This window comes from Triturus cristatus, chromosome 8, assembly GCF_964204655.1.
Source record: "Triturus cristatus chromosome 8, aTriCri1.1, whole genome shotgun sequence".
NCBI classification, from domain to species: Eukaryota; Metazoa; Chordata; class Amphibia; order Caudata; family Salamandridae; genus Triturus; species Triturus cristatus.
The window spans coordinates 1,581,908,710-1,581,924,349 of NC_140591.1; positions in this window are offsets into that span (position 1 = coordinate 1,581,908,710).

A 15,640-nucleotide genomic window follows, 5' to 3' on the forward strand; every position below is an offset into this window, starting at 1 on the left:
GGCATGGAGAGCACAGGACTCACGTCTGAGCATACCCGTCCCACTCGGGGTGACAAATGCAAAAAGAACTATTGATTGACAGAATGCAGAACAATGTCATACATTCACCCCAGTACAGAGATCTGGGCCTAAATCCATCTTTTTTTGATCACCATGCCATACCAGTTTGGACCCAGCCATGTGCAAATCAATCTTGACCCTGTGCCTAATGGGAACAGTTCAGCCCGAACTGCCAGGACAGGTCCTCCCTGGACTGGAAACAAGCATCCTAGGACCGGTTTCAGGGTTTCACCCCTCTTCAGCTAGGATAACTTGATTCCAGTGGCATGGAGAGCACGGGAGTCACGTCTGAGCATACCCCTCCCACTCGGGGTGACAAATGCAAAAAGAACTATTGATGGACAGAATGCAGAACAATGTCATACATTCACCCCAGTACAGAGATCTGGGCCTAAATCCATCGTTTTTTTGCTCACTATGCCATTCCAGTTTGAACCCAGCCATATGCAAATCAGTCTTGACCCTGTGCCCAATGGGAGCAGTCCAGTCCGAACTGCCAGGACAGATCCTCCCTGGACTGGAAACAAGCATTCTAGGACCGGTTTCGGGGTTTCACCCCTCTTCAGCCAGGATAGCTTAATTCAAGTGGCATGGAATGCACAGGACTCACGTCTGAGCATACCCGTCCCACTCGGGGTGACAAATGCAAAAAGAACTATTGATTGACAGAATGCAGAACAATGTCATACATTCACCCCAGTACAGAGATGTGGGCCTAAATCCATCTTTTTTTGCTCACCATGCCATTCCAGTTTGGACCCAGCCATATGCAAATCAGTCTTGACCCTGTGCCCAATGGGAACAGTCCAGCCCGAACTGCCAGGACAGGTGCTCCCTGGACTGGAAACAATTAGGGAATTACAAAACGGTGTGTTGATGCAGCTGGCCCAAAGAGTTCTAAATGGACCAGGAGAGAACGTTCCCTCAAGAGTTTCTACCAAAACTCCCTTTTATTTAGCAAATGGCTGGTTTCTTGACCATCAAATTTTCTGTCTTTTTATATGCTCATCTTAAGTGTATTGTTGACATGCAACAATTGATGCTTAATAGATTGTGGTTATAACATCTGTTTCAGCTTTCTTCATTACATATGAATAGGCTGGCCAACTTTCAATATCACTTTGCACACATGTCTACTGCCCAATAACCATCTACTGTCCCAGGTCCTAAAGTATAGGTCTCACAATCGACTTCAGCCTCTTTGCCATTATATGAAAATATTGTTCAGAGAGACCTAGAAATGTTTACAATACAGGTAGGAAGTGCTATAAACGCCTTGACCGAACGCCTATGAAGTTAGCAATTCACAGAGGTGGGCAGATACCACTATTAGACGTAACATCTAATCCTGGCTTTATGCCTTTATCTAAATTTGCTGGAAATAAACACTGACATTTTAAACTGAGGATGGGATGATAATACAATGAAATTTCCATGGAATGGGATCCCTTGGCCTTTCCATAAGAATCGCTACCACCACAGATGTGGTGAAGTGGGCTGGCTGGAAAGTGTGGGAGAAGAAATGGTTTTTAATCATGGCCTCCCCATTTGTAAAATAGCCTGCTCTTGCACCATCACCTTTTGCACTTAATCTTCTGTCCTCATTTTTTGTCCAAGTCTGGGAATATTTATAATTAAGCTACTAGCTGTTAGTAAGTTTGTTCTTAAAAAACCTGAACTGGATATTACCTCGTGGGAGGGGATGATAGATAGTGCCTCAATGGTGGGTGCAAGAAACTGGGGTATTAGCTAAGGGGGGTGAGTAACCCCTTCAAGTAATAATCAAAATCATCATCAGAATGAACCACAAAAGTCACTTAATTAACCTGAACCCCAAACCCCTGGTAGCTATGGCACAGAGCAGACAACCTTAACTTAGAGGCCAGGAGTAAAGTATTCATGCAGCACTTCAAACAGTAATAAAGTGAAAACACAACACAAGAAAAATCCCACACCAATTTAGAAAAATAGAGTAAATTTGAATAAATAAATTGACACCAAAACAACAGAAATCCAATAAGGGGAACTACGGTTATTATGAGCCTTTAAAGTTCAGGGATCAAAATAGCACCATAAAGCATCATGGCTAACCGCAGTCAACTGGTACTTAGGCGCAAATAATGGCTGACTGCGATGGAGCACAGGTTACATACAGAAACCAGGTGCAATCAAGTTGGAATTTGTAATCCTCAGTGGAGCAAGGCAATTACTTTAATTGAAGGGGGCTCCGCGTCGCCGGATAGCTGCTGGACGAGATCTTAGTGAAGCTGTAGACTTTTGGTGGGAAAGTTCTGAGTGGGGAAAATATGAATTTCATGCCCAGACAAAATTTCTCACTGGACAGAAACTATTGATGCCTTGGCCCAGTGGAGATTTCTATCTTCGGACTGATCACTTTTTGGAGCTTGGATTCTTCCAGCGTGGCAAAGCTGTTGGCTGTAGTCGAAGAGGGCTCGACAGGGCTGATACCTTCTCCGGGAAGTCCCGCTGTATTGGATTTGCTGCAATGGAAAAGCTTTGAGCTGTAGAAATCTGAATCTTTGCCCCAACGGCAATGCACCGTCATCGCATCAGCTTGGTAGGTTGGTCCGAATCCTTCAGAGGTCTTTCAAGTCAAAATGTTTCTAAGTGCCAGGGATCAGGAAAAGTAAGGACGAGTACACTGTGACACCAGCCACTGTTCCAGGACCTAAGAGACCTCACTTGGGGTCAAGACTCTCTCCAGCAGGGGCCAGCAGCAGAGTCCAAGGCAGGTCCAGTTGAAATTGACCACTGGGCAGTTGAAGAAAAGGGGTCTTGTAGCTTGAGCAGGCGATCAGTCTTATGGCCCATGGAGTCAGCTTCTTTGACCTGTGTACAGCAGGGATAGAAGATGCAGTCTTCTAGCCTCTTTGCCAGACACAGCACGGTCAGTCCTTTTTCTGTTCTTCCACAGGTCCAAAAAGTGTTCTGAGGATGCAACTGTGGCTACCACATTTACACTGGACACCAGCTTGTGGGTGGTGGTGACTCTTGAACCCTCCCTAACAATAGGGTAAACATTCTCAGGGGCAATGCTACCCACTTGCAGCACTTCCTGTCTGCATTAATACAAGCAATCCCACATTGTCCCATGCCTAAATCCAATATAAAAACATCATAGTCCCCTTGGGCATGGCCTATATGCCCACCCAGAGGTGTGGCCAGGAAAATGAGCAACCCCTTCTGTGTGGTCACTCTAACCAGTTCTGGGATAGCTCCACATTCACAGCGACCCACTGTGATTGGTGCCTGCCTGGCTGGAGAAACAATGGAGGATCCTGCCCAGATGTCAGATAACATTTGCCTGTGACAGAGTGGCCTCTTTGAAGTTAATCAAGCTCCTACATACAGCCCAGATGGTCAGAGGAATATAACACCTCCCCGTACCATGCCTTTGTCTCTGCTCTGGGAACAAGTATACACCTTGTCAATGGGGCTATCTTACTCCTATGTGACAGCTGGGGCTTATAGAAATAGGCATCCAGAGGCTTTAGGCAGAAAAAAGTTTCAAAAAGTACTTTTCCAAAATATTTACTACAAATCCAATACCAGTGAATTGGCTTGTAATAAAACATTCAAAAAGTTCAAGAATTAAATTTGTAGGTGCTTCCTAAAAAAAAGAACTACTTTTTTTTGGGGGGGGGTTTATATTTCACAAACTTGACCAGACGTTTCAGAGCACTTTACATGAGCACAAGTTGCTTCACAGATTGATACATTTATGTTTTTTAGGCACAGGGAGATTAAGTAATTTGCCCAGAATCACTGGATTGTGTGCATCCCTGCAGAGACTCCAACCTGGTTCCCCAGCTTCAATTTCGACTGCGCTAGCTGTTAGGCCACATCTTCTCCCCAGCTGCAATGAAAATAGCTTTTGAGGCCTGCTCACTGTAAGGACATGTTTAACATTAAACTTATACATGTCCTACTTTTAATTACAATGCACCCTGCCTTATGGGGAGTGAAGCCTACTTAGGGGTGACTTAATAGTATTTAAAATGAATGTTTCAGCCTGTTAAAGGGGGTTATTTTGAAAGGTGAAATTTGCAGTTTAAAACTACACATGGCAGCCCTGCAATTATGTTTACACTCTCTCTGTAGTAGATGCTACAGGGGAAGCTGCAGCAGTCCAAGTGTGATAATTAACATATAGGCCCTCTGTGCACTGTACTAGAGGCTTATAAGTAAGTTAAATATACCAATGGGTTCGGCTAATTTCATCATGTTGAAAGGGGGAGCACAGGCACTTTATCACAGTGCTAGAATAATAGCCTTTGGAACAAGCAGGACTTCATAACAGCCTCTGGTCTCTAACTTCAACAAAGTGTTTGCCCTTGGGCAAATCATACTCTCCCAGTTTCACTGTCCCCTTACCAGACAAAGAATGTCTACCCTGTAGGAGGCTTAATGGAAGATATAAACACCAAGGACACAATCCCAGCACATACCACTAGTATAGTTTTCATTCAAACATTCAAATGTGTTTAACTGTATGTTCCCATAGTCCCTATTAGTTTTTGTAAAAGTGCCCCTGCCCCCAAAGGATTATTGTGCAGGACCCCCCCAAGCCACAGACAGGCACCTCTAACATAGCTTATAGATGGCTCAAAAAGTGAGATGTGGACACCCTGCCACGCTGTTCAAGGTCCTCTGGCAGGTAGATAGCAAAAAGAGGGACATTTGGCAACTGGCTGAGTGTGGGCAACAGACCAGACCACTCAAATGAAAGACAGACATGCATAATACGGGATGGTTGTGGAAATGTTGAATTTGAAACCAACCGGTGGTCTTTCTTTTTATAACGTTCTCCCGATTGTGGCTAAAATTCCACCAATAAATTCTTCTCTGGATTTTAGCACTCCTTTAATGACACCAAACTCTAAATGAGGCTTATCATATTTTAGTAGACAGTTGGTAAAGTGGTCCTGAGTTTAATGGAAAATAGGACTGAATTTAAACAATAGAGTGTGTGATTGATGTACTTATCAAAATGAATGTAGAATGAATGCAGTTGATGAGCAGTAATAAATAAATCAAATAAAAATATAGGCCAAAAATGTGATCTTTTAACAGCTAATACTAGACAAAGATTGGTAAAATGGAGATGAGAGGATATTCAATGCCTTTGAAAGGAAAAGTCTCAATGCAATAAAATGTGAGATTTTTTATTCTCCTATCAGTAAGCTTCTCTAACGTAAAATCTGAAAGTGCCAGTGGCTACCAATATATCTAAAAGAATGAGCTCATCTATCCGTGTGATCAAGAATGGGGACAACAAGTAACTTCATGCATTGGGATAAGCTGGACTGCATTGGATATGAGGTATAATAAGACTGAACAAATTCCTGCAGCTATGCAATGACTACCCTAGGTTCCTAAATTATCTCATGCCACAAATCCTCTTGCTGAAAAAGGGGCTATTTGTCCATTTAGGACTAGTGTGTGAAATGCTTTCACATATCTCAGAAAATTCAGTTTCTACTAGGATCGCAATTTGTCTCCAGAGTCTCTGTTGTGTGTTGTGTTGTGGTGTGTAGCCTCTACTAACTGAAGACTAAGTCACAAGGATGTAGTCGTTATGATTTCTGAAACTTTAAATTCTCTCATTTGTATGCAAATTTTGGATCCTTTTGTGCTATGCTATTGATTTGTCTTGTGCACCGACTTTCACACTCTCAGGGTATCTTGGTGCTATGGAAATAAGTACATATCTTTGTGGGGGTCATAGGCCAAACTGTGGATGAAGACTGGATGTAATCAATAGGTCATTGACCATAGTTTTCTAATAGCAGTGAGTCAGAAACCTAAGGCCTAGGCCATGGTTCTGCAGAGGTGAACCATAAGTGTTATCACTTTTTTCACTTTTTCTACTTTGGCCTATCACAAAACCAAACTCTTTAATGTGAATCACAGCAAGGGCTCAATAATGTTTTCCTTCTCCATACTCTGGTGTGTCATGCTCTCATCACCAACTCACCGACAGTTTGGTACCCCACTTGTTTAATTACTAGGATTCTTCCTTTTCTTCCTCTACAATATTACATTCACCTTGGCTTCTAACTTCTTTTATGCTAACAAAAGACAGATTGACTTTGTTTTGCCTCACTCATGCCTATCCTGCAGTGTAGAGTCCCTGGCTCTCTTTCAGCCGCCATCGGTCAGTCGGTATCCTTTCACTCACCCATGCTAAACCATTCAAAAAAATAAAATAATTCACTTCCCTGCATCATCCAGCTCCACCCTGTAATATGTCTGACATCTCTATTCCCCCTGAATTATTGAGGCCCCCTGCCTTCACCTATGAATTTGGGAGCTTTTTACAGCTCCAACATGCACTTAGAATGTTTCAAGTGTCCACTGCCACAGTACAAGGTTCTAATTTCTCAATGCTGAGAATATCTATCCATTCCTCTCAATGATGGTAACCAAGACCATAATTAAATTGATGAGTAATTCTTACAACCATTTACTAACAGGTCCTCTCTAATATGCCTTCCCCAGCTTTATTAATACTACGGCAGATAATCCCCCCCCCCTCAATAGAACTAGAAGGTCCACTCCTTACAAAAGAACTAAACAGCAAAATAACATGCACCTGGCCTTCACCTAGAAAAAGAAATATCTGCTTAAAATTCCCTTGCCTGATGTATTCGCCCCTGCACAAAGAGGTGACCAAATAAGGAATTAATTCCAGGAAAGCATATCCCTATAATCTATTTAATGTCACATATTCATTTCCCCTTTAAACATTCCTCTACCATATTGCTATGATGAATAAAACTACCAAAACTGTCTTCACTCCTGACCCTAGGTCCTCTCTAGTCCTGTCAAAGACCCTGTTAAAACACTTGAAAAGGGCTAATGTGTGTCATAGTTCTAAATGTAGTGAACTACAACTAAAGCCTCTAATACATGTACATAGATGGAGAAAATAATAAATAGACTACTATTAGTTGCAGTAATCATCATCTGCCCAAATTAATGATATGAAAGCAAAGAGTCCCTCCAACTTACATTGGAGGTAAGAAACTACCAAGAACCAGTGCTGCTAAAGTGCTTGTGCTCACCTCCCTAAACGTGGTAATATTGGCTTACACCCAATTGGCACACGTAGTTTACTATTTAGTCCCTAGTAGAGTGGTAGTAGATATGTCCAGGTCCTGAAAAGTAAATGCTACTGGTGGGCCTGTATTACTTATTGTGCCACCCACTTAAGTAGCCCTTCAATACAGGTCTCAGGCCAGCCATTGCAGCCTATGTGCAGTTTTAAACTGCCAATTGGACTTGGGAAAATAACCCAATTTTAATACTTATAGGTACACAACCCTTAGTGCAGGGTACAGTGTATTTGAAAAGTTGAACATGTACCTTTAATTATTACATGTCTGGGTACCAAAAAACTATTACATGTTGATTTTCACTACTACAAGGCTTACCTCTCTGATAGGATAACATTGGGTTACCTTATGCATTTAATAAGTGATCATTTCTGTTGGAAATAGGTAGAAATGTCATTCTTGGTCTCTAAAAAATTGTAAGTTAAACTCCTCTTTAATATTAAAGTCAGATATTACGTCACAATTCTGAAAATGGCACTTTTGGAGAGTACATTTTCTTTTCCTAACCATTTGGTACCTGCAGCCTATGTCCTATTACTGTGATTACCATGACAACTGGCCTTTGTGTATTCCTCTCAGGCAGTGGCACAGAGGGGGGCAAGGTGTGATTGGGGCAGAGCTGTTTCCTGCCCCACTTACATTCTAAAGGAGCTACATCAGCACATCCACAAATAACTCCACAATAGACTTGTGTCACCTCAGACCTCTTGGAGCCTTGGCAGGTAGGAAGGAAACTTCAGAACCAACTGTTGTGGGGGGGGGAATCTCCAGAAGCTTCTTCTACTTCAAAGCTGGCACCAGGTATAAAAGTAGGACCCTCAGACCCACTTTTCAGTTCACTTCTGGACCTACAGAAGAGACCTGCAGAAGAGACCTGAGGCCTGTCTTACACCCTCAGAGGACTACCCTGTTGCTTGAGGCTTGCCTTGCTGCTTGAAGAAAAGAAAACCAGAGTCACTTAAAATCCAAGTTGGTTGGCCTCCTGCTCTGAACTGCAGGGGCACAAAAAGCTACAACAACTTTTAACTTGTACCTTCTCCCTGTCTGTATTGGGTCCTACCCTCTAAGTGGTACCTACCCAATCTTGGACCATTGAAAGTGGTGCTAAAGGTATCTAGATAGCCTAAAATCTAAAACTTAGAACTTGGGCAATTTCAACCAAAAAGTGCCCTGAGAACTGACAGGAGACCGAGACCTACCTGCTCGCCTATCTGCCTTACTTTGTGGTAGCTCCTGCTGGGTTCTTCTCTGCAGCAGCCAATCCTGGCCCGTGGCTCTTCTCTGGAATGGTATGTTGCCTACTGGAACCCTCATCAGCTACAGCCTGCAGCTTCGTCCCGCTGGAGATTTGCAACTTCCAAAAAATAGAGTAAGTCCAAATGTAGAAATCTTTACCGTACCTTCATCAAGCGGCTCCCCGACAACTATGCCTCCTCCTCGGACACTGCTGGCTACCTTGTCCAGCTGAACTTAACCTTCTCATTCAATGTTCTTCTATGTCCGAACGTAAGCCAAGACCAGGCCAATTAACTTCATAAATTCGAGCCACGCTCCATCACAGTATGCCATAACTTTCGACTTTGCCCCGGTCTTGCGCGATTAAAAGCCCGTGGTTGGCGCTTTCATCCTTTAGGCGCTAGATTTTACTAACAACTTCAACAATTCATAATTTCAGTTGTACTGATTGGATTTTTGTTGTTTCAGTGTCAAATAATGCTATAAAGTTTACTCTATTTTTCTAAATTGGTGTGGAATTTTTCTTTTTCTTGAGTTGTGTTTCCGCTGTATTACTGCTTGAATACTTTACATACTGCCTCAAGTTAAGCCTGACTGCTTTTGTGCCAAGGATTAAGCGCAGGTTAATTTAGTGACTTTTTGTGGTTCACCCTGACAGAGATGGTGGCTTTTGCTTGAGAAGGGTCTTTGCCGAACCTCAATCGAAAACACAATTTCTTACAATAACCTTCACATATTTAATGTTTTCACTGAGAATACATTTATGACTAAATTGTTTAGGTAATCTACAGCTTTTCAATCATTTGTATATGTATTGACTTGTGTATTTTCTCCAAATTGTATAGAACATGCAAATCTCTTCTACTACACAATAAAAGGCTACCAATTACTTTCTTAAGCGAGACCTTGCTAGAAATATACTGTACATAAGTGTGAAATAAATGGCCAGACAACTGCTTACCTGGGGCCAAAATGGGCAGGCTTGAGTATTACGAATGTGACAATGCTTCGTACATCTGGCCCTTGGTTATTTAGCAGTTACTTCTTACGACTTTCTAACAGGTGAATGTGCAGGAAAAAGTGGGTGGTGGAAGGCCTCTATTGATCTTAGCCATTGGTAATTACTCTGGGCCGCATTCTAGTCCATCATTCTTTTGCCCACCGTTCCACCTCAGACAGGAACCAGACATGTCCAAATCAATATTGACCCTCCTCCTACTTTCTCGTCATTGCAGCACCCTAAGTGTAAGGAGTATGCCCAGATGTGAGTCCCGCGCTCATTGTGCCACATGCACTAAGCTGCACCCTACTGATGAGGCTCAGGTAGGTTAAAACTAGTCTGGGGTTGCTTATGTTATAGTTCCAAAAGGACCTGGCCTGGCAGTTTGGGCTGGACTGTTCCTATTGGAGCAGGAACAAGGCTGATATGCATATGGCTGGTTCAAATTTGTGGTGGCATGGTGGGCAAAAACAATAATGAGCTGTGATGCAGCCCCAAGTAATTACCAGTGGCTGAGATTAATTCAAGCATTCCACCCATCAATTTTTTGTATTTCTCAGTGAAACAAAATTACAGAATCAATATGGGAAAGGTGCATCATTTACAGCCTCTTCATCACTTCACTGCACTCCTAGGTTGTACCGCCACCCATTTACCCTCAAAGACGTACTTCATCTGAATCAATGTAATTACATTGAGATGGTTGCTTATCTAATTAGGCAACAGCTGCAGGAATCACTGAACAGGAATCTGAAGAAATCACCATGAAATCATATGATGACGCTGCTTTGATCAACAGACACCTCCGTGCACCTTGTGCTCCCCTACTAATTTCATATATATTGCCCCCCAATCTTACAGCAAGGTTGTAGAAGGGGAAAAACTCACTTTGGCTTGCACCAGTAGCCTGATCATGCTTGAAATCTTTAGCTTGATACCAGTTTGTGGGCAACTTCTCGGACCAGACCCACATCTCAAGGTGACATCATTTACTCACTTCTCAGGCTCCCAAGTGGTCCTGATTCTGTTGAAAGTTATCATTTGGTGATTTAACTTATGGGTTCTGTTTTTAACAAATAAACCCCAACGTTCGCTGTACTGGTTTGCCAGAAAAGCCATAGATCTGTGTGGAAGAAGTGGTAAATGGACACTGTGGCTTTGTTTTGGCCTGTGAGAGAACAGGGGGAGGAAGGGATGAGCAAGTGAGTGGGTCTGGGCAGGAACGTCTGCAGCTCACCCGGTTGTACAAGAGTATGAAAGACTGGACACTAAGAAGGTCTGTCAAGTGCCCTTCTACATTGCCCAGAAACTGGATACTCCTTCCAGTAGCATAAGAGATATTAAGAATTATATGCATCAGAAGTGACACCCTTTAAAGGGTCACGGTTTAGAGGAAAAAATACCTTTGGAAATCTTAGTAAATCTTGGATTAATGAAAAAGAGAGTGTTTGTGAAAAATAGCAAGGCACTAAGGCCCCCCTTAATGTCAGTAAGGCGTGAACAGAGAAGTATATCAAGCAAGCAAGAAACGACCCACATGCAATATCAACCAGCCTGCAAGAGGAAAAAATCAGGGACAAAAATCATAGCAATTGGGAGTTGAGCACAATGAATAACCAAGGAACAAAATGCATTGCAACATATTATACCCTTTCAAGAGAGGTGTTATATGTGCTAGGAACTAACATCACAGGAAGTAACTTATCTAGGATTGAGTACTACAGTACCTTTCAATGGAATGAAGACCATCTTGGAAAGGGCGTTTTATAAAGCTTTAGTTCAGTCTCTTTGAAAATTCATGATGTTTGTTCCACCTCAAAGAAGAAGCCCTTTCTGAAACTCTTCCGTCCACACTCCAGGCTACCTGCAACTTGTGTGACTCACTGGGTGTGGAAGCAGTGGAGCGGCTCCAGTGATGAGAGAGCTCTGTGTCTGGTTAGACATGGCATTCTGCAGTTCACTGATGTGAAACGCATAAAACCACTTCTTCCTTTTTTGAATCTACGGGACCTCATGTGAGTTCCTGGTAATGTCTTCCTCACAGATGTAATAAGAGCTGGGCAGGCAGAGGCCAGGTGCAGCAGACACCACAGCTCCTGAAACACTACACATAGTTCCAGGTCTCATGTCCATGGGCTCCCTTTGGACAAAGACCACCTCTAGATGACTCATGTACCCTCTGCAAGCATCAGCAGCTGGAGAAACACTGAATGTCCACAAAATCCATGAATAGAAGACTTTTAGGGGCCTATTACGATGTAGTTCGGAAACTATTCCGACCGAATCAGTTTCGGAATCATTTCCAACTGAATTGGCTTCTGCAAGTCCGACCGATTACAATGCTTCCAAACATCGTTCAGTCGGACTCGCACTGACTTGAATGGGAGCCTGTGTTCGGAACAAGAAGACAGGCTCCCATTGAAAAAAGGGGTGGTTGGGGAAAAAGTTGCACCCTGTGATGGGCACTCCATGGTGCCTGCCACACTATGCATGGTAGTAAAGTGGGGTTCCATGAGTACCTCCACAGGCCCCAACCAGTGGACTACAGGTGAAGAGGGGCCTGCTATGGTCCCCCAAAGTCAGATTCCGACAGCCATTTTGTGTCGGACAAACCGATTCGGAACGGCTGTCAGATTCGGACATCGTAATCGCTTGGTCGGAAACAGTGTCCATTGAGCTCCACGAATCGGCTCCGAACGACTCGGTCTGTCCGACTGCCGATCGGAACAGATTTGGACAGCCCGCGCAGTTTCCTTGCATTGTAATCAGTCGTTCAGACATGTATCTGATTTGGTGGGAAACATGGGTTCTGAATTGGATTCGCCAAATCCAAATCCCGTTCAGAGCCTTTCCAAACGCCATCGTAATTGACCCCTAAGTGTGTGTCACAGATTCCTGTCTTCTGTTACACAGTTTACTGGCATATGCCAACTATGCAAATTAAAGAATGTTCTCTTTTTCAATGAACAGCTGCTGAAACAGCAGAGACACATTTCATATTAGAGAAAGGGTCGATATCACCTTCGGTTATATGAAGCAGTTCCCTCACCAGGAAAGGCACACTAAGGGGTCTATTACGATGGCGGGCGGACAAAGTCCGCCCGCCATTCTTTTGGCTAACGGGACCGCCCGCTATGTGTGCGGTGGTCCCGCAAATCCAATTAGGATGCGCCCGCCACACTGGCGGGCGCATCCCGCATTTTTAACATTGCGGCGAGCGGTGTTTTCAGCAGCATCCCCCGACGCGCAGTGCCTGCCACGTTGTGCATGCAAATGCAGGGGGGTACCATAGGTACCTCCCATGTGTACCCCCACCACCCCGGCACCCTGGGGGCTCGCAACGGTCCCCCACATGCAGGGCCCGATTCACAGAATTAACTTAAGACAAAATCCTAAACTTACTACTTTTGGTATTCACAGAATGCACTTACTACTTTTGGTATTCACAGAATGGATTTACGACTACTAACTTTACGTCCGCACTCGGGCCGGAAATTCCAGCCCGGAGGCAGAGCTTCCGGCCCGGAGGCGGAGCCATTTTAATAGAACCCCGTGTGTCTTTTATTTGAATTCAGCATTTATGGTGACACACCCGGTGGCCTTTGGTTAGTTTAGATCATTACAAATATTATAAAATCTCCTAAAAAATCAACATTTCTTTGAGTCTTCCTTTTAACATTTTTCAGGCCACAGAATGCAGCCATAAAAATGACTAGAAAGGTTCCTGCATTCCAGCTGAAGAGCATAGAGCTCCAGCTGGAGGTGCTTTAAAAAAATGTGGCAAGCTGTCCTGGGGTCATGGATTTAATAATGGTATGAAAGTTGCTGCAATCCTGCAGGATTTTCGCCGGAGCCAGAGGAACTCCCTTACTCCTGCAGGATTGAAAACAATAAAGAAAAAAAAATAAATGGGTTGGGTGTCCCTCAGGTCAGGCCAGGCCTGGTAGCTAACACCACCATACGCAAGATGGAAGGCCGGGCATGAAGGGGGGTTGTCTGCTTGTGAGAGGGCTGCAGGGCATGAGTGGAGACCAGGCCCTGCGGCCAACCCCATGCCATGAAAGGTGAAAGGCCATGTGCAGCTTGGCATGGCCATCAGTGGGGCTGTGCACAGGGCCTGGTTGCAAGTCAGGCCCGGCGGCCAACTCCGGGGCACTGGCATAGTTATGTACTGTAATAAAATCTACCTTCACCTGACGTTATAGTTTGATATGGTAATAATATCTTACTTTACATTAAAAAACTTTAACATTCTCTCTAATCAATATACATTGTCAGCTAAGATAAAAAGTCATTGTTACCTGCAGTAACGTCAAGAAGTCATCATCCAAAGCCAAAGTGTGCCTTGCAGTTGAACAGCTTACACATTTTGTCTTGTATTAGTTTGCAATTGCATCATCACTTCAAAACCTATTGAACTGTTTAGCATGGGCTATCCAGCTATCCAGTCCATTTAAAGGCGTGGACCAGTTATTCGTTTTTCCACCACATAAGATATCAGGAAGGTCAGTTTACTTTGATCTCCTGAAAAAGTATTGCTTATGTAGTGGAATGGTAGTTGAAATTGATTAGAAACACTGCAGATTTAGTTGTGTCACCATAGAAACATTCAGGTGAAGTTAGTGGTATATTGGAAATTTGAGCAAGCTGGACTGGGCCCTGAGACACTGTTACTGAAACCGATGCCAACAGTAGACGTACAGGTAGTGGCATAAAAGGAATGGTTATAGGGCTTGGTGGCCCTACTAGGGAGGGCTCAGTGCTGTGAGGACAAGCGTTTAATAGAGATAAGCTTACCTGCAACAGTCCACCCTTTGGGCCAAAAATGGTTGAAAGACCCTTTGTAATTATTAATTCCAGGGCCACTGTGTCAGATTGTGGAGCGTAATGCTTGGTTTTAGAGCTCGCCACACTAACTTCCTGCGATAAGGTCGCCAGAATATCTATCAATTTGTCCACTGTGAAATTACTGAGATCGTCTTTCGGATCAGTCACTCAGACCAGGCAAGTAACATGGGCAAAGCAATCTGTCAACGCACTAATCTCAGGTATTTCACGGGTCACGATGACTCAACCTTGCCCACCTGCCCGAGGGACAGGTCGAGCAAGGGTTGCAGGGGTGCACATCAGGGAAAGGAATAGGATGAAAAGAAGCTGGGCTGATCAAGAGCAGAAACACAGCTGCTGAGAAGGGCTCTTTACACCAACTACCTAACACCAACAAGTTCCTATTGTCAACCTAAATGCACACAAGGCATAAGCAAGGAGAAGGCACATATGTATACACACTCCCAGCCCCAGTATTGCTCTCCTCTGTATGCTTTTCTTGTTATCTAATATTGATGACACTTGTCTGAAGAATAATGACAGTGGTTAGTGTTTTGTTTACTGTGGGCCTGATTCACACAAATTAAGTTCCACTTCTGAGTAAGTTTACACTTTGTGGTATGTTTACTGCTTTTGGTATTCAAAAACTGCGAGTATAAATTATTACAAAAGTGTAAGTTACTTGTTTTGACCCCCAGAGTATTGCAATTGACTTACTCTTGACTGAGTAGGTCAAGTCCTAAACTACTCGCTAGCCCTCCCTAAAACATTTTACTCCTGCCTAATGTCATCCAATTTAGTGGTAAGTCTGCAACTACCCCTCACTCCCCTGTGTCCCTCCCACATTTAAGACTACAATTTATACTTACATGTGTGGGGACTCCACATTCGGGGTGGAGAACTCCACACATATAAGTATAGGCAAAACCTATACGTTGTAGTTCATGTTGTAGTATTTTTCCTTTAGTAATAACATGCACTGGAAACAGTGTGGCATTAATGTCCATTAGTTTCTTTTCTAAACTGTCTGGTGAAAGCTGACCCGCTTGCTTAAGGAAACAATTGCGGATTGCATTAATCGGTTGCCAGACAACACAAAGCTGGGCCACAGTACAGGGCACAGCTGCTAATCCTGGTATCCACGCAATGCACAACACTCTCAGAAGGCCTCTGGTCACATGGGTCATCACGCAAGACAAGTATCCTGGCAACGTGCATGAAAGACGCACATGTAGCTGTAGGCTGCAACCCTCACGAAGGCAGCTGGTCACCTGAGTCATCGCACGGCCTACAGTCAATGTCTGGGTGTGCATGTGCTCGCCACTACAGTCCCTTACAATGATGTCGGACATATTGATCCAATTACAATGCACTAGGT